A 26,455-nucleotide genomic window follows, 5' to 3' on the forward strand; every position below is an offset into this window, starting at 1 on the left:
TGGCTCATATTATGGAAATGCACTCGTCATGTCACACAGTTGCATGGACATGTTTAACATCTTAGTGGACATTGGCAAATGAAAATATTAACACAAAACAGCCTGGGTTAATCGCATAGTAAAAGTCTCCACAGTGTTATAAACAAAATGCCAAAAACAAGCAGTTTTTTTCTCTCCACAGTCCACTCAGAAAATATTTGAAGGAGCCAATTTGGATAAAATTGCTTCCCAGTGGTTGCTAATGTTTCGCCATGCTCATTTCTCTCTGTTTGTCAGTCTCATCCTTAGCTCTTCTTTCAGTTGTTGGCAGGGGAGGGTGGACCTACATAGAATGCACATTGTTATTATTAAATTATTATTATTAAATTATTAGCCCTACTGTGTCATTTCTCCTGTTGACTTATGGTGGCTCCATTAATTACATAGAGTTTGAGTTCCATCCTCTGAAATATGATTACTATGAGGATAAATAAGTGACATATACTGCCTGGCTGACTCAACTACTGTGACTTGGAGGAAGTTCATTGGATGAAAGTTTCCACTTCCCTCTTCCTTGTACAACTTTTGTTCAAAGAACCCTCTGCCCCTTCTATTGTTCAGGAGGTCTTGTGGACCTTTTAGAGAGGCTTTCTGGGACATACAGGTGGCTGTTAAGCAGGTGGAATATGGGGAAAAGAAGATGGAAAACTTTCCATCCACGAATTTCAATAAATTTCAATACACATCAGGATCCAGCTTTTAGAATTTATAATCAAAGATATGTTGCCATCCTATTAGGCTGTAAGTAGGCATTTTGGCCACATTTTGCAAGCTTTAAGCATATAAATTTGCAAGCTATTTCATTAATTATTTAATTATTTTAGTGTATTTTTATACTTACATAACTCACAAATACTCAGCCCTCAAGGCCTCCTGGAGCAGCTTGTAGTTCATTGCTGCACAAAATCCAAAGGGAATGTGATATGTGCGATATAATTTCAGTTTTAATTATATGGGCCTGAAGAAATGACAAGAAGGCTATAACGATATCTTCACAAAACATTCCTTAATATTCCAATGGACAATCCAGGATAATGGAGAGGACTGATTGGCAACAAAGATTAAGATATGTGCTACATTCCAAGTAATACGATATTTGGCCCCAACAGGCTGATGAAAAAGATGCAGTGGCTATGCTACATGGCAGTAACAGCTGCTGTGCAACTGTCTTCATTGCTTGTCAATGTATCACTCATGTGCCAAGTAAGATTTTAAACTGTGCATGGTTTCCACTAATAGATGCTTACTGTCCCTTCTGAAAGAACATCTTTTAAATGATGTTCTTGCTTGCTTTCATCACTATACAGTGCGTCCCTTGTTACTCAAAGGCAATATTAAAACAAAATGCAAAGTGGTAACATTTCTTTGATATCATTTGTTCAAGCTACTTGGCATCATTACTTCAGGCTAAAAAAGCTTCAGTCTGACATGGGCCCATATAAATGTTCATGAATTTGCAACAATCTTGTCCTGAACACTAATCATATAAATCAATTCAAGTGAATGATAAATTCATGAAGGAGCCCATGTGCAACCATGGCTACAGGGTTAGACAAGGGCTCAGGGGACCTGGCTTCAAAACTCAACCACATACATATATATTAACAGCCTTTGGCCTCAATCCAACATCACCTCACATCCTTCTGTGACAGATCCCTTCTCCCAGGTTGGTCCCACAATTCCAGCCACTAGGAAATCCTGCCACTCACCCTGCCCTTGTTCCCCCAGTTCTCCTCCTTCCTCAGTTAGATTTCTGGGCCTCCAGGTGACCTCAGTGTGGACAAGTCTGTGTTCTTTATGGTAAATGTGACCACCCCCTGATTCAGGGTGAAGCCTGAGTCAGAGTTAACAAGATAATTAATGTAGTTTATTATATCCTGTAGAATAGTACATGTTTTAACAAGTTCAAGTATTTAGTTCCAATCATATAATAATAATCTAAGTTATGTCAGACCTTGCCCTTCATCAATTCAGTCCCCACTGACTTGTCCATCTGTCTCATCCAACTATAAACTCACAACCCTGTCTCAGTTCCTTCAAACATATGCTCCTGTTTTTATACTTTTTGGTCCCCTGCAGCCCCCCATCACAGTCTCTCTGAACTGTGATTGGCTGCCTTGAAGCCAAATCTGCCTGGTGCCTACTTCTTATCTCCCATCCCTTGAAGCCACCCTGCATAGCCATTCTATACTTTGCAGCAAGCCGGAAAGCTCAGAGAAACATCTGACTATATTGCCATGGCCAGAGGCAAAATTATCACAGTAGTGCTAAGATGCTTGGAGAACCCTGGAGGATCAAATCACTGATGTCATCATTCTTTGATCCTGCCTTCTGGATGTGAAGTTTGGAATCATCATGGGCGCTTTACCATAACTTGGGGGGGGGGGAGCTTTGAATGTTTCAGAGGAAGGAAATACCATCTCCAGCACATCCAAAAAAGGACATCCACATGTGTAACAGAATTCCAGCTGCTATCTCTCAGCTTGATCTATCTCACAGAGTCACAGAAGGATGGAGAAAGAAACATGTATGGTATTTTCAGCTCCTTGAAGAAAAGGTGACATATAGCTAAATAGCCAGAGCTCCGTATCCATAGATTCTGCATCCACAGATTAAATCCACTACAGTTCAAAAATATTTTTTAAAAAATTCTATAAAAAAGCAAATCTTGATTTTGCCATTTTATATAAGGGGTATCCTTTCTACACCATTGTACTGTATGTACTGGGACCTTCACATCCTGGATTTTGGTACCACATGAGCTGCTGGAACCAAATTCCAGTGGACCCACTATAATATATATATATATTATAAAACATATACTGTATATGTGTGTGTGTGTGTGTGTTTTAACTCCTCTGAAGCCTGCCAGAGCAGTTCCAATCTTGGGCCCTTGGACATTCTTAGATGTGAACTACCAGAAATTGTAATATCATAAGCAATGGTCAAAAATGCTAGGAGTTGAGGACCAATAGCATCCCCAAGTTGGGAACCATGTGTCTAGATTATCTCCTTCTATACAACAGAGAATAAAATTATTGCTCTTTTTTCATTTCATAAAAGAGCAGCTATCATATCTGGAGCTTTGTTGAATAAGCAACAGAAGAAACATAGGGTTGGATGAAGGCTGTGGCTAGTATCCTCCTGGGCATTTACAGTACCATAACTTGAGGCTAGACTCAGTTTTGTTTGTTCGTTCAAGCAGACTAGATCTGCTTTTTACAACTTTGTGTGAAAAATTATCCAGTACCCATGATCCCATGGGAGATCATAGAATCATAGAGTTAGAAGACGCCAGTCTAACCCCTCACACACACACACACACCGGAAGATACAATCAAAGCACTTCTGATAGATAGCCATACAGTCTCTATTTAAAAACCTTCAAAGAAGGAGACTCCACTACTCTCTGAAGCAGCATGTTCCACGGTTGGAACAATTCTTACAATCAGGAGATTCTTCCTAATGTTTAGGTGGAATTCCTTTTCCTGTAGCTTGAATCCATTCCTCCATATCCTAGTCTCAGGAGCATCAGAAAAAAAGCTTGCTCCATCCTCAATATGATATCCCTTCAAACAGTGGTAGAATTCAAATATATAGCCATGTTAGTCTGTAGAATCAGTATGTAGGAAGAACTTGCAGCATCTTTGAGACTAACAGAAAGACAGGAGTTGGCAATGTGACCTTTCATAGACTTCAGGCTACAAAAGCCCATGCTGCCAACTTCTTTCTTTTAGTCTCAAAGGTGCTACAAAATCTCTCTACATCCCTTCAAATATTTAAACATGGCTATTATGTCACCCCTTAATCTCTTCTTCTCCATGTTAAACATACCCACCACCCTAAGCTGCTCTTCATAGGGCATGGTTTCCAGACCTTTAACCATTTTGGACACACTCCTCTGGACATGTTCCAGCTTGTCAACATCCTTTTTGAATTGCGGTGCCCAGAACTGGACACAATATTCCAGGTGAGGTCTTACCAAAGCAGAATAGAGTGGAACTATCACTTCCTCAGTGTTGACACTATACTCATATTGATGCAGCCTAGAATTGAATGGGCTTTCTTAACTGCCACATCACATTACTGACTCATATTCAACCCATTAATTTTGATCAGCACTGCAACAGCTAGCAGACAGTGCTTGGGTACACCTTACAGTTTCCAAAGAAAGAGCTTCCTATTGGCCACAAGATTGTGATAAGAATGTCCCTTTCCACCGATACTGGGATGGCTGCCTCTACCTTCCCTTTCTAACATCCAGAACTTTGAGTAAGTATGCTAGTGGGACTTTATGGTCTGCCTACAGGTCTTTTCCTACAAATCTCAGTCTCTGTCATGCTTACCATAGGCATGAGTAATTTGTTGATCTAATTTCAATAGGTCTGAATGGGTCTGGAACTAACCTACATTAATCACAAGAGAACATTTCAAAAGAAATTTTTTTGGTTTCTTTTGTTTTTTAAAAAGGAAAAGCTATAAAAACACTATGAAAGAAAGGGAAAATGTGAGACAATTCATACAATTTTACCATCCATCTTGCAAACACTTCAGGTGGCCAGTTGCATAGGTGCTCAGTGATATCTTAAATTCTAGCTCTACATACTTATGGGATTACATTACACACACCCGTTCCTGAAGGTGAATGAAACAAAAACAAATACAGCAATGCAGGGTAACATTTCCTGATATGAAAAATTGTGGAGACTGAACCAATTTATCACCAGAGTCACTGGAATTATTAGCCTCTTTTGAGGTGTAGCCTCAAGTAAAGCCTTGATTATAATTTTGCCAGTGATATCTTTGAAGAAAGCTGTTTTCAATCTCTTAGAGTTACTTAAATATTGTTATAAGCTCTGAGACTGGCTCACCTAAAAGAAAGAGAAAGGCCATTTTACATCCTGGATTAGCCAAGAATACAAAAACCTCTGTGAGGGAGGTAAATGTGTCAGTATGAGATGTGGGGATGGTGTTTCTGAAAATCAATAAAGATCAGAGTCTCCAGAAACCATCAATCCCAAGTCCATGTTGTTCAGTCCTCAGAAAAAGAGTAAATATGGACAACTGTACACAAGAAATTACTATATACCATGAGAACCCTTGAGAACAAACATAGGAGTTTATCACATGGAGAAAAAGGACAGGAGAGAAGCAGGATACCATCCTTATCATGCCAGCCATTGCATGAAGATTATCACATGACATCCAGTGGTGTCACACTCATCCCATCCTTCTGCTGTCAATGAAGTGGAATGGTCTTGTCACTTTTCATTAACAGGAAACTACCATTAATGAAAAGTGATAGGACCATTCCACTTCATTGACAGGAATCCTATGTCAGGGGCAGGAATTGTGTGGCTCTCCAGATTTTATTTAACTCCCAGTGTTCTTTACCATTGGCTATGTCAGATGGGGCTGCTGGGAACTGTAGTCCAACATTTGGAGGGACAAACAGTTCATGTCACTAGCACAGACAGAATAAACTATAAGGTCCAAAAACACACCACAGAAATAATCCACTTTGAGATTGCTTTAACTGCCCTGGCTCAGTGCTAAGGAGTCCTGAGAATTGTAGTTTATTGTGGTACCAGAGCTCCCTGACAAAGGCGGCTAAATGTCTCACAAAACTATAGTTCCCAGAATTCCCTAGCATTGAGCTAGGGCAGTTAAAGCAGTCTCAAACTGGATCATTTCTGCAGTGTGTTTTGGACCTTGCTGATTGTTTCATCATTGCCAATTGAAAACTTGAGAGATCTCCTGTCCCTTTAACAGTTGTTTTGAAGAGGAAATTTCAGCAGATATTTCTTATCATGCAGTCAGGTAACTAGCAACACCTGCTGAAATTCCTTCAACACAACTATAAAGGAACAAGAGGCCTCTCCAACCTTATACCTAACTCATTCAGATTCTGGAATACAACCAGCTCAAACTAATAGTGATGGATTTTATTATAAAAATTGAAGAGTCACTATTTCCATTAATTCCCATTATGAGTGTCATAACGTCCAAACAACAGCATGCAGATACTCCATATCATCATCTTCTTCAGCTGATGTTGTTGCTGCTCTTGCTGCTGCTATATTCACACAATAAACGTTTCTGCCCTTCAGATAAATCATATGTTAGTAGAACTACATTTAATATACATATCACCAATTTAACATGTGTTTAGTACACATCCATGGTTTTTATCTATTGCTTACTTAAAATGAAAACGTATGTTTAAAAACTTGTTTTGGCTCAACCAAATTATTGGTTGTCCCAACCATTCAAGTGCTCTGGCTATTTTCTTCAGTAATGACAGGACTGTGTTTAGTGTAAGAGAACCACCAGCTGTCTTGCTAACAGTATGCTGGTTTTCTCTTAAATTTAAAGATACAGCATAAATGATACCATCTCCACACATTCAAGCTAGTGATAGTGTCGCCCACTTCTTAGCTGAGAAAGGTTTGGTTAACTTATCTACTACTGTCAAAGAAAACAATGCATTAAGAAATGTGTAAAAGAGAAAGAGAAAATTGGATAGAACCTTTTTGGAATAGGAAGATGACACACAGCACCATAACTTGGGGTTGTGCATGTATATCTAAGCTTTTGGTCATTGTGCATTCACTGGGTCCTCATGAAACATCCCAAACAGCTCACATTCTTTTGGGTACTGGTACTGCCATTTACCAAGTTGGGGATGAAGGTATGTGACAAGGCAGTACCTATCCCAGCTGCAGTTCTGCAGTTTGGGGAACATAATTGAAGGTACTGGTAAAGGAGTAGAGCAGTGCAATGTATTTGTTTGTTTAGCAGTTCCATTTTTTATTGTTAGTATATGGTGCTTCATCCTCCAACATTTAACCTGTACACATGTGACCAGGCAACATCAGAGTGTGGGCAAAAAAGCAAAGGTTATCTATAAGGGAGAGCACACAGGCTAGGAGAGGCTGCAGAAGTTTGCTTTTGACTGAATTTGCAGGAAAGGGCAAAAGTCCACTCCCTCCTCCTCCCTTGAGTTAACAGAATACAAGCTGCTTTTGCAGTGCTTGAAGTTAAACTGATGGTGAAGGGAGAAAATGAGCAGGGGAAAGAGAATACTGAGCATTTTAGAAACTGAAAAGGCAGGACAACAGAACATTAGTTAAAACTGTCCCTGCCAAATCAGGACAGTTGCATGGTATGGGATATATAGAAAAATTCAGATATCCTAGCCCTTGGCCATTATGGGTTTTATACACATTTTAGCTGGTTTCTTGTCTCTCGTTGTTGTGTACCTTCAAGTCATTTCTGACTTATAGTGATCTTAAAGTGAACCTATCATGGTGTTTTCTTGGCAAGATTTGTTCAGAGGAGATTTCCCATTGCCTTCCCCTGAGACTGAGAGCATATGACTTTCCCAAACTCACCTAGTCCCTTTAAAAAATCCTTTCCCTTGAAATAGGTAGACCTAAACATTTGTTTCTTTGTGTTACAAAAGGCAGGCGTATTCTTACATTATAAGCAAATTGGTTCTAAGCACAACTGTGTTCATAAAAACCAATGTGTTGTAGAGAAAAAGTGACTCCACATGTTCCCAGGCCTGGTATAACCTTACAGCTAAATATTGTTGTGTTGCTAAGGTACAACCTCATATAGCTGAGTGTCCCTGAAGTACATTGATACACTGATGTTTTAAGTAAAAGGAAATGCTTTGAGTACCTGATGCCATGATAACCCAGCAACAGAAATAACAGATAACGTAGTTTTTGCCTTAAAATGAGCTGCAATTTTTTGCTTTACTGCTCTCTGACACATGAACAATGAACAACTAAACACAATCTCAGATTGGAAGTGGATTGAAAGGGTAAGCTTCAAATAGTTGGGTCATCCTGTGCTTCTAGCTGTATTTTAAATTATATAGAGATATCCATTAGAATGCATGTTGATTTCAAAACTAATTCATTTCTATCTATATTGCTTGTTTCTTAGGAGAAGACTATAAAACAAGGGAAGATAGCACCAGCATCCAACCCTCAACATCTGCTACTTTTGAAATGCTGCCAGCTAGCTAGTTAGAAATTTTCACTGGGCTCTTCAGTTATTCTAAATAAGTATAAATTCTCAGAATATCACTCCTTGGGTTTTGCTGGTTGTTCTCATCTCCATATCCACATTTTCCATCCTTTTTGGTTTGCTGAGGTGGTCTTATATATAGGGAAATTTCCTGCTGGGACTGTTGATGAACCAGAGCAGGGGGAGGTTCCAGAGCCACATATCTCAGAGACAAACCAGCATGCAGTACCAGCTCTGGTAGAGAATCCTGCCCATTCAGATATAGAAGACTACTTGCCCCTACCTATCTTTGTTAAGTGGAAACAACAAAGAGAGGGCATGAGAAGGTCTCAGAGGATTTATAGAAAGCAGCAATTAATTAGGCAGCAGCTGCATTGAGCTGATGATCTGCACTCCAGGTGTTGTCAGAGATTATCTGACCTACCTGGTTCCCCATCATGTTCATGAACTCTGTGCTTGATCTGGATTGTGTTTGTTGACTCTGGATGCTGTGTACCTGACCTGCAATGTGTTTGTTGACTCTAGGTGTTGTTTGTCTGACTTGAACATTGTTGAACTCTGCTTGGGACTTTAGGCTTGTATTTGCTAAAGTAAAGTAAGTGCTGAATTGTATGCCACTTTGTGACTAGGCTTACTCATTAACTGCTGGCTATCAGCTGTGTAGCAATCAGCCTTTGGCTGTTTCCCAGACTGTGTTTGGAACAGGAAGCTCACTAGATCATGGCCTCTGGCAGGTCTCAGCCCAAGTTGCCACTTCTTCCGCCACCTGTTGCCTCACTGCCCCAGTTCTCCAGATGAGATGTTACTGCAACCTCAACCAGTGCAAGTGTTCAGTCTTGGTGTACAGCAGCTAAAGGAGAGCAAGCATTTGGAGGGAGAGAAGACTAGCTGTGCCTCTTCCTTGGGGCTGCTTTCAACATCTGGCTCTTGTTGGGCTCTCTCAGAGGTATAGGAGAAGTGGCTCCATTACTGAACAAATAGTCCATTAGATTGGCCACTACTGAACAAACAACACATCAGACCAGCCAGCTGAGAAGCAGTGCAAATGCACCACTTCCTGCAGGCTACTGGAGCAGAGCCAAATAAAAAAGGTGTGTTGCATTGTCCTACAAGATTCTTGGTGCAGTTACAGAAGAAATACATAATTTATATCAGCATCCTATTCTTGCAAGTTCTTCAGTCATGTACAAGTATGTTGTGTGAAAACAATGAAATAAAGCAAAAGCCAGAGAAGCAGTTGTTTGGGGCAAGGTAGAAGAGGGAAGGGTTAGGACAACTCCAGTGTAACATAACTACACAATTCCATGTCTGTTTTCTTTCTGAGAAAATCATGAGGCAACTTTGATTATCAAGGAACTTTAGAAGAATAAGATGTGCACAATTAAAATTATATTAGAGTAAATCTTTTTAAAGAAAGAAACAACTGTGGCTATGCTGTGTATTCATTTGCAGATGGTGGAGTGGGCTTCTCATGTGCATGTCCGTTCCCAATGTTCCCCCTTCCAAGGCAGATAGATTTTGCTAAAATGGCAGCCTGCCCAGCATGCTGTGACAGAAAACTGTGGTCCACATAGTTGCAGTATTGTAAATGTAGACTGTGGAAAGATGTCTTGGAGAAGACTTCAAAGGGCTGTTAAAGGCAGCTGCACTCATGCTGTTCCACAGAGCAATTTGGAAGCTTACATGCAGAGATTTAGGAATTCCTTGCAATGATTAAATTAGAAAATATGTTTAAAACAACAAATTTAAACTCAAATGGCTGAGTGACACTGTAGCAGGGATCATGCTTCGGTTTTGGAACCAAAATATGTGTTATTAAGGAGAATAGAGATGTGCCTAGGGTTGGGGATTTGTAGCTCGACATGATCAAAAACATATTTCATATGAAATACATATGAAACGCAAAGTTTCAGGGTTTGGAAACACTACTTTATTGGACCACAATTCCTGGACTGTCCCAGCCAGCATGCCAGTGGCCATGCTGGTTGGGAACATTTTGGAAGTTGTAGTCTAAAGGTCTCCCACACAGGCAAAATTATGCTCAAAATTCTGCAACATAGACTCCAACCATTCATGGAGAGAGAAATCCCAGAGGTCTAAGTGGAGTTCCGGAAAGGAAAAGACACCAGGGATGACACTGCAAACATATGATGACAGTGGAGTGCACTGGGAATTCCAAAAGAAAATAAGCATGTACTTCTACTGGCTATATTAAGGCAATCTTTGACTGATATGTTTAGTAAATTAATTCATTCCAGTTTTAAACCAGATTGACTCTGCCATCAGTTCATATATTTGGCTATATAATCAACAGATTCTAGAATGAAATTGGATTTTGTATCCACTAAATCACCTCTGTGTATAAACTAGCTCTCATTTTCTGACTAGGAAGCCAATTCATATTTCTTGGCCAGGGGAATATGGGACATTACTGAGATAATGGCCTCTATCCTCACAGTAAGAAATACAACTAAAATCTTAAATTACATCTCACTGTTGCTCTTTTTACAGAAAGATAGTACTGACTTCACATATAAAATGTCCATGTTGGTAATCATATTGCAATTTTTTGTATATTGTGCATAATGTCAGCATTCACCCTACTGAATCTTTTTTTTTTTAGAGGAGGGGGTATGAAACAATAAGTAAGAGCTTGCTAAACTCCTTACTAATGGCATCCAGGACAGCTAAAATCAATGATACAAATACAATAAAATACAAAATAATTTTAAAAACACAGCAACACAGTGAAGCAAGTAAAATTGCAGCAAGTTAAAACTGCAGCATATTTAAAACAGGAAAATATATTCGTTTTTGCACTCCATATCTCCAGACCTTACTTCTTTGGACTAAACCTCCAGAAATCCATCAGCCAGCATGGCCAGTGGCCATACTAGCTGGCACAGTGTGAGAGTAATAGTTCAAAAAAATAAATAAAAATAAAGATGCTTTTCTAAAAAAAAAATAATAAGTAAGTAAAGGAGCTTTATAAAATCTCAGAAATTGGCAAAGCACAAACAGCTCTGTCCTCTAAAAGAAAGTCTCTGGCCAGGGGTCTCAGGAGAAAAGCAGCTGCTTCTCCCTACTATCTGCCATGTTACATGGTTGACATACATTGTCTAATGGTAAGGCTGATCCTGATCTGGACTATCACATTTATCACATTCCTGACATCCCACTATGCTACTCATGGAACATATTGACAGGGGCTTGGCAGGAATGCTGGCAGAGACACTGTGCTGAATGAGAGTGATTATCCCTTTAGGTCAGTTTATCAGCCCTGCTGTGTCCCCACACAATCCTGTATGCTGTTATCTATGAGGAAAATTAGATTATTCCAAATGATAACCTAGGATGAACACAAGCAGTCATTTACCAAATGGTAATTTTCCATGCTATGTGTATAACCATTTGTAAGGCAGGAACTAAGCCATACCATCCAACTGAGGATAAGTATTTATCACACATTTGCACTCTATTAGAACTTTCTAGAAAAGGCAAAAAGAGGTATGATTCTCCTCACTGCTTAGAAGGACATTAGAGAGAAATAACTTACCAATTGGTTAGTGCACACTACTTTACATCTGTTCTTCACATACAGTTGTTTGTTCCCACACTTTGACAAGAGGCTCTATTAGGCTGTAAACTATGTCAGGCTAACCGTTTACTGAACACAGCTAGGAATGCCACCCTATGTATGTATATTCAGAAGTACGTCTCTCTAATGCAATGGAACTTAAGCCCAATACAGACGGGCAAATGCACTATGCTGGGACCGATTTAAGTGCTCTGTAAGGCTGGTTGTCCATATGTGCCCAACCCTAATAGCAGCGCCCATGTGCCATCTTGCCACAGCCCCACCCAAATGGTGCTCGCTGGAAGCGGCGGCGTCAGGGCACGTGAGCACTATTATGGCGTTTCTAAAAAGAAGCTGCTCTAGGCGGCTTTTTAGGGAGTGTGTCAGTGCCGCGTGGTGCAGTTGGTACGGCACTGACAAGTGGTAAAGACAGGCGGCGTAGAGCTGCCCATATGTATCCCCCCCCCCCAAACTCTCTAAAAATCAGTTGTGTATGAAAGGGGGAAAGCTCTATTTAATTTTTCTTCAAAAAAATACATTAAATTCAATGCATTGGTTATTTCTTCTTTCATAGTAGATACTGCCACTGACAAATCATGGCTCCTTCTTGCCAATTTGAGAACTCCACAGGATTTAGTTATTGCCTTGAGGACAGTTGGATCTGTAGGTTAAGTAGGTTAAGTAAGTTGATACATTCAGACACAAAGATATTCTCCTTCGTTTAAAAAAATAACCAGTACAGAGATCATTTTACCTTCAGGGGAAAAGGCAGTGATGACAAGCTCCTTAAATTTTTTTTTACATTAGGAAATCAAGGTCCGTCTTCATCGGGTAATGCAAGGTTGACTTCTGTTTGCTATCCTAAAGTAAAATGTGTTTTTGCTACACAGCACCTAAGGCAAACATGCCTATTTGTCACCCCAAAACAGACAAGTCCAAACAGAATCCAGGTGAGTGGATTCATTGAATAAGGAAATGAAATTTAAGTATGTAGTCTGGCTGCCTGTTCAATTTGCATGTCTGAAGATGTATTTTTTTAAGATCTGCTTTATTCATTATTTGACTAGGCATGTGCATGGTCTTTATTGGCTTGCAGTTTACTGATGACCTCCACAGTGCAGGCAGGTCTGGAGGGAGAAATATCTGGAGCAGCAAGCAGCAACATCAGCCGCAAAGCACCTGTGAATACTTTCATACTCAAGTTGAAAAGAGCTTTGAATTGCAGCTTCCGAGTGCCCCAAATTGCTACATGTAGAAACATCAGAGGCAGCTGACTTGATAAATTTAACTGCTGGGTTCCTGGCATAATTACAACTCCATTTTTAGAGTGAGGCTATCTTTTGCACCTTGTCATTCATGAGGTTTCAAAAACTGCCTAAGAGGCTATCATTCTCTGCATACCTTTGTTTGGTTTCATACCAGATTAATTGGAGATGGACCAATTTGCACAAAACTTTTGGTGGCAATCTGAAGACCCCCTTCTCATGTTGATTATGCTAAGGGAATCGGTATATAGAAAGGGGCAATGAGGTTAACATTGGATCCATCCCTGATCTTCTTTGCTGTACCCATTCCAATGTTTGCTCACTGCATGTGGTTGTTTGAGAAAAGGAAAGCTGTGTACACAGAGGTTCCAGATTCTGCATCCTTCACATGGTGTCCTGACCACTGGAGGTTTTCTATTCTTCCATTTCCGGTCTTAGATGTCCAATCAGACAGCATGGATGATGGGATGATGGAAGCTACATAACCTCAGAAGTAGTGTCAGGCATGCAATTCTGTTTCTCTTTTCTTTTCATGGCCTCTCTTTATTTAATTCACATAAAGGTCAAGCTACATGTGTCATTCAACATGTGTTTTGCTGTCAAGCATTGCTCTCATTATGCTAACTAGCAGTTGTTGATTGCTGTTGGATTAGAGAGGGGGTCAAGCCTTTCCTCTCACACCAAGATCTTTTAACATATAAATACATCTCTTCCCTCATTGCAATGTGCTTCTGTTTGAAAAAAAAAAGTAGCTCTCAATTATCCAGTGAACACACTTATTGCACAATTACAGTGTATACCTCTTCCAAGCACTTCTCTCTTACAATTTCTGATGAAAGGCATAGAAAGGGATAGAAAAAGAGGCCAGTCATTCATAGAGGTTTTGCTATAGCTGCTTGGACAGGGACATGGATTACTGTCTTTTACCATTTTTAAAACTATTTCAATAACAATTTGGTATTGGTATGAAAAAAATATCTAGTTGCTTTACCAGAACAATAGTGGGATGTAATTTCAGTTTTCCATGTGTCTACGACAGAACTTCAAGATGACCATGTCACTGAGAAGTAATATTTAACTCCAACTCTTCACATTGTATGACACATTAAGGTTGGTTTGACCTGCTGCTATTCATCTCTCTGAACCATTCATTCAGAAACTTAATAGGACTTTTATATGTGAGAAAGATCATCTTCCCACCTACCCTGTTATAAAAATAGAAAATGAACACTTTGATCTACTCTTCTATTCTTGAGCTTATCCATATATATATACTTATATGTGCCTTATTGTGCATGCTTACCTATTGAAATGTAGACCTTGAATGCACATAAATCCATGTAAGAATTCAGCCACAGAAAGAACCATTGGATGCAATCAGGCTCACATTGTTACAAGCCTGATTTCTTAGAATAAGGCTTTTCTATGTTCTATACAATTCTGGCTAGCTGAGGATGATCCAAATTTTTGCTGCATTTGACCCAATTAACCTAGTTGCTGAATGAACAAATAAACAAAGCACAGACCTTCCATTTGTGGTTTGTTTGGAGAGATGTCTAAAAACAACAGCAGCAGGCACTCCAAATTGTCTCTTCTCCAATAAAAAATAAAATAAAAATGTGTTATTTTCTTAACTGTGTTATTTTCTTCAGCTTGTTGGGAAGAAAAGTCCGCATACAAGCTCCTCCCAGCTTTATGTGTAATGCTAAACCACCGATGGGCAGAAGATCCATGGTTTGTTCAACCACTCTTTCTGTAAGCCAGAGGCAGCATGCACTACTTTGCTATTTATCACTTACTACCAAGATTCCTGCAGAATCATGCCTTATTGTGGTGTTTGAACCTTATCATTGTCTGCTAGGTCCTAAGGTGGCCACCCCCACTTCAAAAAAACATTTTTACTGTAAAAAAAAGCTCTCCATATTCCCTAGTGGCTTGAGGAGGGCATGATTTCACTAGATCTGTTTTAGAGTCAGGCATGAAGGCACCAGATACTGTCTGATCTTGGAAGCTAAGCAGGCTCAGCCTTAACTAGCACTTGGATGGGAGACCACCAATAAATACCAGGTGTTCTAGGCTATATTTCAAAGGAAGGAACTGGCAAAACCATATCTGAGTATTCTTTGTCAAAGAAAATAATATGAAATTCATGGGTTTTTTGTAAGTTGACAGGCAACTTGAGGGCACAAATACACAAGCACAAGCTTTTTTAAAAGAAAAAAGCCAGTGTTTCAAGGTCTGATTCTGACTTGGAATGTTCTCAATATGAGTGTTTTGTATGCCATGGGGGCATGTTTTTCAATGATGAATACACCGTTCTATTCCAAGTTACCTTGGAAATTATGGTGAAAGATAATACAGAATTTGTAATGTTTTTGTTGTGCATGTTCATTTATGATTTATGATGACCCAAAGATGAAACTCCGTGAAACATGGAGTTTTGCTGGCAAGATGTGTTCCGAGGGAGTTTGCCATTGCCTTTCTATGAGACTGAGAGATGCCTGACAGCACCCAGTGGGTTTCCATGGCTGAATCGAGATTTGAACCCTGGTCTCTCAAGGTCCTAGTCAAACACTCAAACCACTATAATCCCCCCTAACAGTTACAAACAGGGCCTTACATTTCTTTTGGCAAGACTAGCCTAGGCATAGCAAACTCCAGTGAGCCAGAAGTCATAGACAAATGAGTGGTCAGCAATAATGGCAAGCCAGAAGGCAAAGACAAAGAGAAAGTCACAACTGGACAACCAACCAGAAGGCAAGAACTCATCAGCATGCAGGGAGACCTTGGTATTCATACTATAGTACAGTGATCAGTTTTGAAACTCAGGTGTTCACTATGGCCTGTTACAGACTGCCAAAATAAAGCTGCTTCGGGTCTCTTTGGAGGTATGCTATTTAAATGATGCATGGGTCCTAAGAGTTTGGAGGTTGTGCCAAAGCCACACTCCATTCCTAAGCACTGGAGTGCAGCTTTGGTGCAGCTTCCAGATTCTTAGGACCCATGCATCATTTAAATAGCATACCTCCAAAGAGACCCGAAGCAGCTTTATTTTGGCAGTCTGTAACAGGCCTGTGTCTGTTTCCTTAGCTTTCCCTTCAAAGTTTGCTCAAACATGCAGGAAGTTATGTTGATCCATATCAACAAACCAATTCTAGCATTTTTCAACTCTGTTTTAGAAGCCGGTCTTTGGTAAAGCTAATAGCTTTCATTGACCATTCAAAATCAAACTATTCTCAGTTAGTTGTTTGGATTGCAACAGGGATTTCTCATAAAGTATTGGGAGAACTACAGCTGAGAAATGGGACAGGGAAACCTGAGAGTGATGGCTGAGGACACCTATTTCCCTGTTAGAGAAAAAGCATTAGTGTTTCTGTCCTGCAAGTCCTGGTTCCTCTAGATCACTTAACTATATAGTGTATATTGTCCTTCCTGAACATGTAGATGCAATAGCCAGCTGGGGAAAAAATTGGTCAGTTCAGGACCTGAAACTGCTGAACTGCCTAAGAATTAGGCACATAATATAGCATGTAGTTCAGCATTCTGTTGCACAAAGAAGCTGAAAGGCATGATGATAGAGACAGGGCAGTTTCTGTTGCTTTTTGGATTTGAAATTGGAGAGAAAGTAGAAAGGTCAGAGCAAATGAAGAGGGGAAGTGGTCCAGAGCTCAGCTCTCCTAGAAGGATGATGTTCACTCACATGCCCAGCTCTCCAGATAGGAGAAGCAGCTAGTGTTGGCAGAAATTAGGTTTTCTGGACTTCAAGTTCCAATATGCCCCAGTTAGAACTGGCAATGCAATTGTGAGGTGCTGCAACCTCTGGATAGCTTCTGCCGTGAGCTGCAGAAATGCTCTAAGCTGCATCTCTGTTGCTCAACATCAAAATAAGTAAATTTGGATTAAAGGAGTGGGTTAGTAGATGGACATTAGCCCTAATCTCTTCCAGATGTGGATCGGTTTGGAACCAAATGTCTATTTATGTAATGTCTATTTGATGAGCCTTGCTTGAAAGTAAGTATGCACATTATTATCATGGCCTAAAGGTAAGCCCCATCATAGAATAGTCTTCAGAATAAATAAGAGATCTGAAGAAGAGAGGCAGGGAACTGGTGTTTCTGAATATTGGCTTATCAGGAAAGTGCAGACAAAAATTTTGTCCCCCTAGCTATTGGTCAGCTATGACACTGAAGATATTTTGTGGCTGTGCATTAAATCACCATTGAAATGTATCATGAAGAAATATAGAACAGCCTTTGCTTGATTTCTTAGAGGTCCTTTAGATCACTGCTGCCAATTAGAGTAGCTAATATAATGAAATTCTTTACATGTGTGCTTTTAATAGAATATTTTATTTGAAGCGGAAGTCAACTAGTTCTTTACATATTATTCAAAAATGAGGGATTTGACTAGTAATTAGATTTCACATCTATCTGGCATTTTTTTGTCAGCTACATTATTACTTTTTACAAGTAGACAAAAATGCAAAAATAGCACTTGTGAGAGTGCTATTGTGCGCCCAAGTGAAGCCAACATTCTATTGGTCCATTTTGGTGCCATATTGGTTTGAGGATGGCCATTAGTAAAAAGCCTGAATGACATCAAACTTGCTTCCAAAATAAAGGACAAAATATAATCAAGACAGGGAAAAATGCATATACAGTAGTTATTTTTATTTGCCATCAAGTCATATTTTACTTATGGCAACCCTATGAATGAGAGGCCTCCAAGAACCCTGGTCATCAACAGTGTTGAGTGTTCTGTGTAAGATAGGACATACAACTATCAAACTGGCTTCAGAAAATAAGGGGATGTATGGTGACACTAATAGTACTTCATAGTAATCACAGTATTGGAAGGTATTAGCCAATGGGGTGAAATATTTTTGTATTTAACCTCTGTTATATCCCATTTCTAATCAAACCTAGCTAGCAAGTCCAAATCTATTTGCACTGAATACACTGCATAATGTGGCTCAAGACTAAAGTGAAATGTTAAACTGCATGATGCTCATGTCATGCTGTTGACCTCAGTTGGGATTTAATTCTCATTTATATACTGCAGAATTGGCTTGTGGGTTTAGGTATGTTGGTGCTTAATGTGGAGGGGGTGCTGCCTTGGGTATAATAGGATATGTATTTCACTCTATGTGGCACTCTCCATTGTTCCATTTTTCAAAAATTACAAAGTAGAATGCTGCAACCAACAAAGCACAATTAAAAGACTACTGTCTTTTTTTCTTTCTTCCCCATTCCATTTTTTTAAGAGACCTAAACTTCCTTCCTTCTATTGGACCAGTTGCTTCCAATTAAACATCATAAATACAGAAAGAGTCAGCCATTTAAATTCAGTCCAAGATGTTCCATGATACAAATACAATGCAGGTGCTGTTTGTTTCAGAGGCCTTTAAAAAAAATCCAGGATGGTCAGCCAGCCCCACTGCAGATTAGAGACCTTGTATCAAAATCCTTGTAAAAGTCCAGTCCTAACCTTGTTAATACTTCTGGTCAGCCAAATAAATTCTTTGTTGCCATTCATAGTAAGAAGGGGGGACAGAGAGAGAGAGAGAGAGAGACTTTGGCTTTTATGATTTTATAGCCCTACCATTAGAAATCTTGGGAGTCTGTGGGGGGAGCCCAACATTCCACCCTAGGCTGCATTCAGCGGTTATGAACTTCCATTTGATCACTGCCTGTCAATTTGACATTAACTTCTACAATTTACAACTGCTCTGAGCTTCTACCTATTATGGTCCTACCTCGCAGATTGTGGGGGGAAAGGAAGAAAAGGAAGGGGGTGGAAACCCTGCTGCCCAGGGGAAGTTGAAAAGAATGCAATGTCTTGTTAAAACCTGAAAGTGCAATGAAAGAGTGAGTGGGATGGGGGGAAGGAGGAGGAAGAGAACCTTCCAAGAAAGAAAGCCAAAGATCTGATAATGAGTAATGCTTTGCTCCCTGCTGTGAACACCAGTGACCTGGCATGCAGACCACAGCAAAGTAGTGAATAATTCACTAAGAGAGTCATAGACCTCCTGGTTAGACCACAGCATTGCTTTGTCTGGCAAGTATGCTCTCCCACAGCATCAGGCTTGTCAGGATGTTTCAGTCGGCAAATGCTTAAACAAAAGGTGTGTGTGGTAGGCTCCCTGAGAGCACCTTGTCCAACAGGAATCAGATTTGTACTACCTTTAATCCATTAGCTGTTGATTAATACACCCTCAAACACTTTTGAGGGTTGGGGGAAGTGGAGAATATGCAACTAAGAAGAGAGGAGGGTTCCGATGAGTTTGAAGCATATAGTATTACAAGTTTCATGGAGGAATCTCATCCCACCCTCAAAATTACATTTAAGTGACTCTTCATTGTCTTTGGCAAAACCACAAGAGTCTGAAACTTTGGCATTAGAAACATAATCTGACTTCTCACCCTTTACATGAGAAGGAAAAGGAAAGGAAAAGAATGTTCTGATGAGTTAATAAAGTTGAAGTGTCTGTCACCCATGTTTTCATATAATCTTTACTGTGTGTGTGTATGTTTGTGTGGACATGCATGTGCAGTTCCTGCCCTGTGAACAACTCTTTCTAAGTTTATTTTCAGTTGGAAGGGCTAATAACATCTTAGTATCATGAAATATAATAAACTGTTCAGGTCAGCACCTTCTCTCATCTCTCTTAATATGGAGGAGGAGCAACATTACTCAAAAGGGGGAAGACTTCAGTTCAAAGTTATATTTCAAAAATATTTGTGAGACTATACTGCTACAAATCCTAAGTTAGGAGTAAGCTCCAATGTATTTATTGGAATTTACTTCTGACTAGAAATGCATAGAGTTGCTCTGTGATCTAAGATAATCATCCTTACCACTTTTTTTGAACTTAGATGCTTCATACTTTATATAAAATCTGCCAGAGATTCTGAAATTGCATAAATGTTAGATTGCAGCACAGAACAGTTTCTCCAAGGCTGATGTCAGACATTTTTTGTACACATCTCTAACTCTTTGGAAAACCCTTTGAGATCTTGAGGTATCTGAGAGTCTGCTTTCCAAGGCCTTTGGACCAATTTACATGATGACTCTGAATGTATTGTGCTATAGGGGGTTGTTTTCTGACCAGATTGTCATGTTAATGGAAAAAACATTATCCGAATGAATCATGATAAGCAAAAGTGGTATATTTTCATATGAATCCTGCATTTTCTTTAGGAAGACTTTCCATGGAGGCACAAACTCCTAATTTTTGCTCATGAGGAATGATTTAGTTAGGCGGAAAAACCAGCTGCCTGAATGATTTTTACTGGAAACATAGGACTGCAGCCCAAAACTGATCGTGTGAAAAAATCAAATATAGCACTATACAGAAATATAGCACTATGATTGCACTTCATTGTCATGTTTCTATCCTATGGAATCCTGGGATCTTCAATTTAGGCAGAAGTATTTAGAATTCTCAGCCAGGAGCTCAAGTCCATCACCAGACTACAAATCTGAGGATTTCATAGGATGAAAGCTTGAGAATTAAAATGGAATCATACTGCTATAATTACCTGGTATAAATGCCACTGCATTTTTCCATATTATTCATATTGTGTTGGGTCCATAGGATGTATCAGATCCTCCTCCGGTACTGTCAATAAAACATTTCTACAGTTGTTTCCTTTTATGTTCAGAACTGCCAAGCTTGGAAAGAGACCAAAAAAGAGTGGAGTGGGGGTATTTTGGGGAGGGAAAGGATGTGGATATTCTCATTCCTCACCATCACTTTCAGCTGGGAGGGGAATTTAGACATGCCCCAGAATGTAACTATTGCCTTTTAGGATGACTTATTTTTTTCACTGAAAGCAAAAAGGTCTGCAAAGGAGGGAGGGCAAAATTTGGCTGTTTTGATACGTCTTCCCTGCCAGCAAGATGAAAAGATCACCCGGGATTTGTACATTCAGTGTCATAAATGTATGGTTCTTAACTTCTTGTTGTGTAGAGTCCAAAAAATTCCCTTGAGGTTGTGCATTGTCACAATAACACATGTGCTGTTTCCTTTCCCAGCCGTATAATTGTATAAGGAACAGTGTGGGTGTTTCCTCCTTCTTAAAAAAAATACTTTAAAAAAAATATTGTCAATTTGTGTTCTGTTCCTGTGCTGTTTTCTTTTGCTACTACCTCTGTGCTACAGGGATTGGATGTACAGTACTAAAACAGTATTAGAGAGACATGTAAATGGAATCTTCAACAAAATGTTGCTGGCTGGACTTTAGGACATTGCTCATGCCAACCATGATCTTCTCCTTGATACTCCTTTCCATCCTATGCTCCACTTCATGTTTTTCCTTCAATTTTCAAAGCTCAGCTTTGAAAGTCTGTACTCAGACCTCTTTAGGCTGATTTGGGTTCTTCCGCCACTCCATTCCTCCCTAAAGGGGATAGGAATAGAATATTTCAGCTAAATTTTGGCTTATCCCAACCATGTAAATTGGTACTGGCTTAGCTACTTAAGAATTAGTATTCAGGGAATAAGGTCTGTATATATTTATAGGATGGTGCTTTGTTGCAGGGAGAAAATTCACAGGTTCTTTAGCAGATCACACCACCCCTCACAGCCCGCATTGCATGAGTCTCCTGTGTTATGGGAAACAGAAAGAGAAGAAGAGAAAATCACCATAGTTAAGACAGAGGAAACAAATTTGTCTAGCATCTTCTCATCTGTAGTACTCTTCTGGAAACAGCAACCTTCGTCTTGCTGAGCATCTGGCAATAATATTTTGCAGAGAGAAATAAACTGCTGTTTTCCATTCACAGTAAAAGGACTGCCTGAAGGAAGTACATATTTGTTATGGCAAATGGCATGCAGCAATCCCTTAAAGTTTTTTTTTCCTCATTTCAAGAGTATTATGGTGTAGAATGGAAATAATGAGGAACCTACATACGAGAAAGTGTTCAAAACCCCTCCAGTATAAAAAGGACATGAAACTGGTGTGATAAGAAATTGGTATAATGGGGTCAGGTGTACTTGAGTTGAATTCTTCACCCAGTTTTTTTCCTCTTTTTTTCAATCAAAACTGAGAAAGAGTAGTTGCAAGGATAAAACTTAGGGTAGATTGGAGAAAGAACCATGTCAATCAACTTGAGATCCTTGAAAGAAATGAAGGATAGAAAAAGTTTGCAAATAGTTTTGGCAAATTGGGAAAATTAAAGTACAGATGACATTCTACATTGGGAGACATACATAGCTATGTTTTCCAATTAAATTTCCCCAAACCTACCTTTTAAGCAGTGCAGTTCTCCAACATAGCCATCTGATAGCTGAAGTTTCCTGTAGCTGGATGCAATCTGGCAGGCAATATGGAAATGGCCATATTGGGAGCAGAGGGGAGGCACTCTTTAAATGGTGGGGGGGGGGGACTTTGGGTCATTCTATAGTCAGAGACTTGAGTCAAAGTTATACCTTTGTAATTCACAAACAGAATGATAGTCCTGGTCTCTAAATATTCTTGAAGCCATCAAAAAATCCAATTAAAAAATAATAATTCAGAGCCAGCTCTCTAACCCAAGGACCTCTAGATGTCTTTGAACTGCAACTCCAGAGAACTCTAGCAAGTCAGCCAATGTGAAAGATGGAGAGAAGTTATGTCCAACGACTGCTGTAGCCTTTATCTGTAAATTTAAAAGTTCATGTGATTATCAGCAAAAGACACACACACACACACACACACACAAATCAGGATGTTTCTACAGTCACTTAGATGTGATAGAGTCTCCTGGCTTCTCTAGGATGATGATTCAGCTCAAGATGATGAATCAGATTGTTAGGAGAAAGAGTTAACAATCAAATGATACAGATTTGTGTGTATGTGTATATTTTTCCTTTGTTGTTCAATTGTATTGGAGTTTGATGCATAGTATCTCTTGGCCAGGGTTTCTCCAGTTGGGCAACCATCACACCCATAGGTGGGTCCAAGCATGACCAAAGCTCTGGGAGTTTGGAATCATCCAACACAGGCTGGATGATGACTGTGTGTGCTGCAATAGCTAAGGTAAATCATGATTAATGACTGATGAATTCCTACCTAACCTACATTTTGACCTTGTGTCATATGACCTAGAGTTCATTTTGGCTATTTTGTTGTTTGCCTTAATTACTAGGTATAGTAAACTTTGAGTGTTTTACTACACAAGGTTCTCCTCTCTCGCTTCACCCACACCCACATTTTCTGTACCTTAACTAGGTCTTGTTATATTTCAGAAGTATTCCATGTGTCTTTTCTCCTGTTTTACAGGATGCATTCTACCAGAGACTTTTCCATAAAAATTATATATATATATATATATATATATATATATATATATATATAGTGAGAAGATAATCCCAACTAGTCTATTCCCATTCATCCACGTTCTCATATTATACCTTCAGATAAAATATGGTGCTATTGATCAGGATTTGTGGGAGCACCATGCTGTTTTTGTAAAGACTTTTACAATACATTATACCTACAAGGTTCCGATAGCTAAAGTTAGACAAGCTTTCTTTTCTAACAGAATCTTCCTTTTGTCACTAGGAGTATTTAATACACATTCTGACACTGCCTCTTAAAGAATGATAATAACAAGGCATGATTATAGCGGAAGTATAGCAAAATATATTACAGGGTGGAGAAACTTCAAATCAGAATGTTTTGATCTATCAAAGTGGAATTTAATAATATATACAGAAAAGAAGGCATTGAGTAGATGTGAGAAGGTATAGGGTCTGTTAAAGCAATGTATAATTAGCATGTGGATGGATGGGAGTCTTGTTTTGTCAAATGTCTGGATTTAAAAAATTAAAAGCTGAAACAGAATAGGGCAAAGAATATAAATCCCATTCTGATAAAAGGTACATCTTTCTAGTCTGTACTTACCCACTAACAAAAGGCCTGACATAGCTTGTGCTATATGCATTTTGAGAAGGAAAACTAGTGCACCCACAAAGAAGGTCAGAACTGGAGCTAAAGGATGGCTAAATAGCTAAGGTGGTATGGGCATTAAACTGAAACTACCAGCTAGCAGAAATCCAAAACTTGTGTGTTAACAGTGATGCAGACTGGACTAGACTGGACTCTGTGTAGATTACTATCTGTCCATGGTTTTTCTTTCTTTCTTTTTGTGGGAATCTTGGGCCAACCACAAACAAGAAAATAGAGAAGTGTTATGGTGTGACCAACAGTTGACTTTTGAATAAACGAACAGAAACCAATTCATGTTATGGAAGACAATCAGAGTTGCATCATATTGACATGAATTGACATCTTTAGACGGCTTTAAAAAGGCTGTCAAGACAGATCTCTTCCGGCAGGCCTTTCCTGGATAGATAATCCCAGCCTCAGGAACCCTCTCCCCATGAGAGTCCCCAAGGTCCTCCCTGGAAATTTAAGTAGAAAGCTACTGCAGTTTCCTGTTTTGTTTTGTAATAATGTGTATGTGTTGCTGTTTTTTTAATTTGATGGTTTTAATTATAATTGATTTAATAACTTTTTAAGGGGGGAGGGAAGTACATTTTGATGTATAATGTATTGTATTTTATTACTGTTAGCCGCCCCGATTGACCTCAAAGGGGCAGGATATAAATAAATTATTATTATTATTATTATTATTATTATTATTATTATTATTATATTGTCTCAAACAGAGATGATGTCAGGGTGCAGGCATATTAGAACGGGGTACAACAAGGTCTGGGGCTGACTGAGAAAGGATAATCAAAATGATCTGCTATCCAGCTGATGAAATGACAGTTGGCATCCATCCTTCACCAAGAGAATGCTTTGAGAAACTCCAATTTCTTAAAGCAAAGTAGGACTTCAAGGGTGTGTGCACAGTTGAAAAGAATTGTACAGAGTTGGTAGCCTTTGCTAACCATATCTCTCCATATGAACCTGCCAGAGTCCTAAGATCTACAGGTGAAGTTTTTCATTCTATCCCACCACCACAGGCTCGCTTGGTGAGGACACGAAAGAGAGCCTTGTCAGTGGCTGCTCCCACCCTCTGGAACTCCCTTCCACAGGAGACTATGCTGGCTCCCTCCCTGCTCTGTTTCTGTCAGCAGGCAAAGACTTTTCTGTTTACACGGGCTTTTATTAAGTAATTGCTTGCAGGGATGCTTCTTATGGGAGGAGAGGGTGCTTTTGAAAAAAAAACCTCTTGTATACTTTTTAATAATTTCATATTTAAATGAAACATTTTGTTTTAATGTGATGATTTTAATTTAGATTATTATTTTGTGAGCTGTCTTGAGTCCCAGCCTAGGAAAAAGGTGGCATAATAAATAAATAAATAAATAAATAAATAAATGCCTATGAAATGCCTATACTCACTAATTGCTAGTTCCTATGTTATTCTTTAGGCACAACTTATATTTATGGTGACTTCCTTTACACTCTCTCTCTTTCTCTAACCTGAAGCATTTTCTCTTCTCTTCTTCTCTCCTCTCTCTCTCTCTCCTCCATTAGCTCATGGGTTTCATTTTTTACAAGTAATTTGTAATTAAAGCATTTTTTTCTCTGCAAGATTGTGATGGGCTGTGGGGCTGGTTGTTGTTCAGCTTCAACCTTACCAATTAATTACTCTGCTTGACAGATCCACTATTATCTCTCACATTTCCCAACATAAACTACATCAAGGTTGAAGGATCCATAAGCATTACCCCCACATAAAAAACAGTAGAACCCTAATAGTTCTGAACAACCTGGAACTTACTAAATAGTTTGTATTTTGAACCTTTCATGGCCTGAAACATAAGCTGTAGTATAGTTGGCTTGTGCTTAAATCCAGCAGTAAGGCAGGGGCCCTTTTGTGGGGTCTTGGACCAAATTGCTCAGGTTATCCCTGCAGAGGAAAGCCCTGCATCCACAATATGTTTCTGTATTACACCAGCAGTTTTGATGTGGAAATTTTTGCCAGTTTAAGAGCTATTGCTAGTCAAAGCAATAGTTCTGCTAGCATGTCTTTCAGCCAAGAGATACAACATATATAACAGATTTAACTGGTTTTACTGCCTCTGGGCAAATTGAAGAGCAAGCACTTTGCTTTTATTTATTTATTATTTAAAAAATAGTTGCTGAAATTCAACATTTATTGTAAAAAGCTTTAGCCATCATTGTCTTGCTCTAAACAATAATTTAATGATGACATATTACATTGCTGGAATTATGCACATATTTTAATCATTAGCATTTCCAGTTCCATTCCCTGTTATTGTCTCTCTAAAAACATTTTCACAGATGGCTCTGAAAGGAAGATGCTCCTACTAGCTCCTGTCAAAAAATGAAAGCATTCCTTTGCTTCCTCCCACAAAGCCTGCTAGTACAGAGGTTTTCTAGATTCTTAAAGGCAACTGTTTTCAATGACTAGAATCAATTTGCTTTAGAACAGAGGTGGGACTCATGTGATCCTTGAGAGATTTTTGGATTGCAACTCCCAGTAACTCCAACAAACACAGCCAGCAATGATGAATGAGGGGGACTCATTTGTCCTTGAATTTATCATGAATGTACTTTGAGAGCAGATT

Source organism: Sceloporus undulatus, chromosome 5 (assembly GCF_019175285.1).
Source record: "Sceloporus undulatus isolate JIND9_A2432 ecotype Alabama chromosome 5, SceUnd_v1.1, whole genome shotgun sequence".
NCBI classification, from domain to species: Eukaryota; Metazoa; Chordata; class Lepidosauria; order Squamata; family Phrynosomatidae; genus Sceloporus; species Sceloporus undulatus.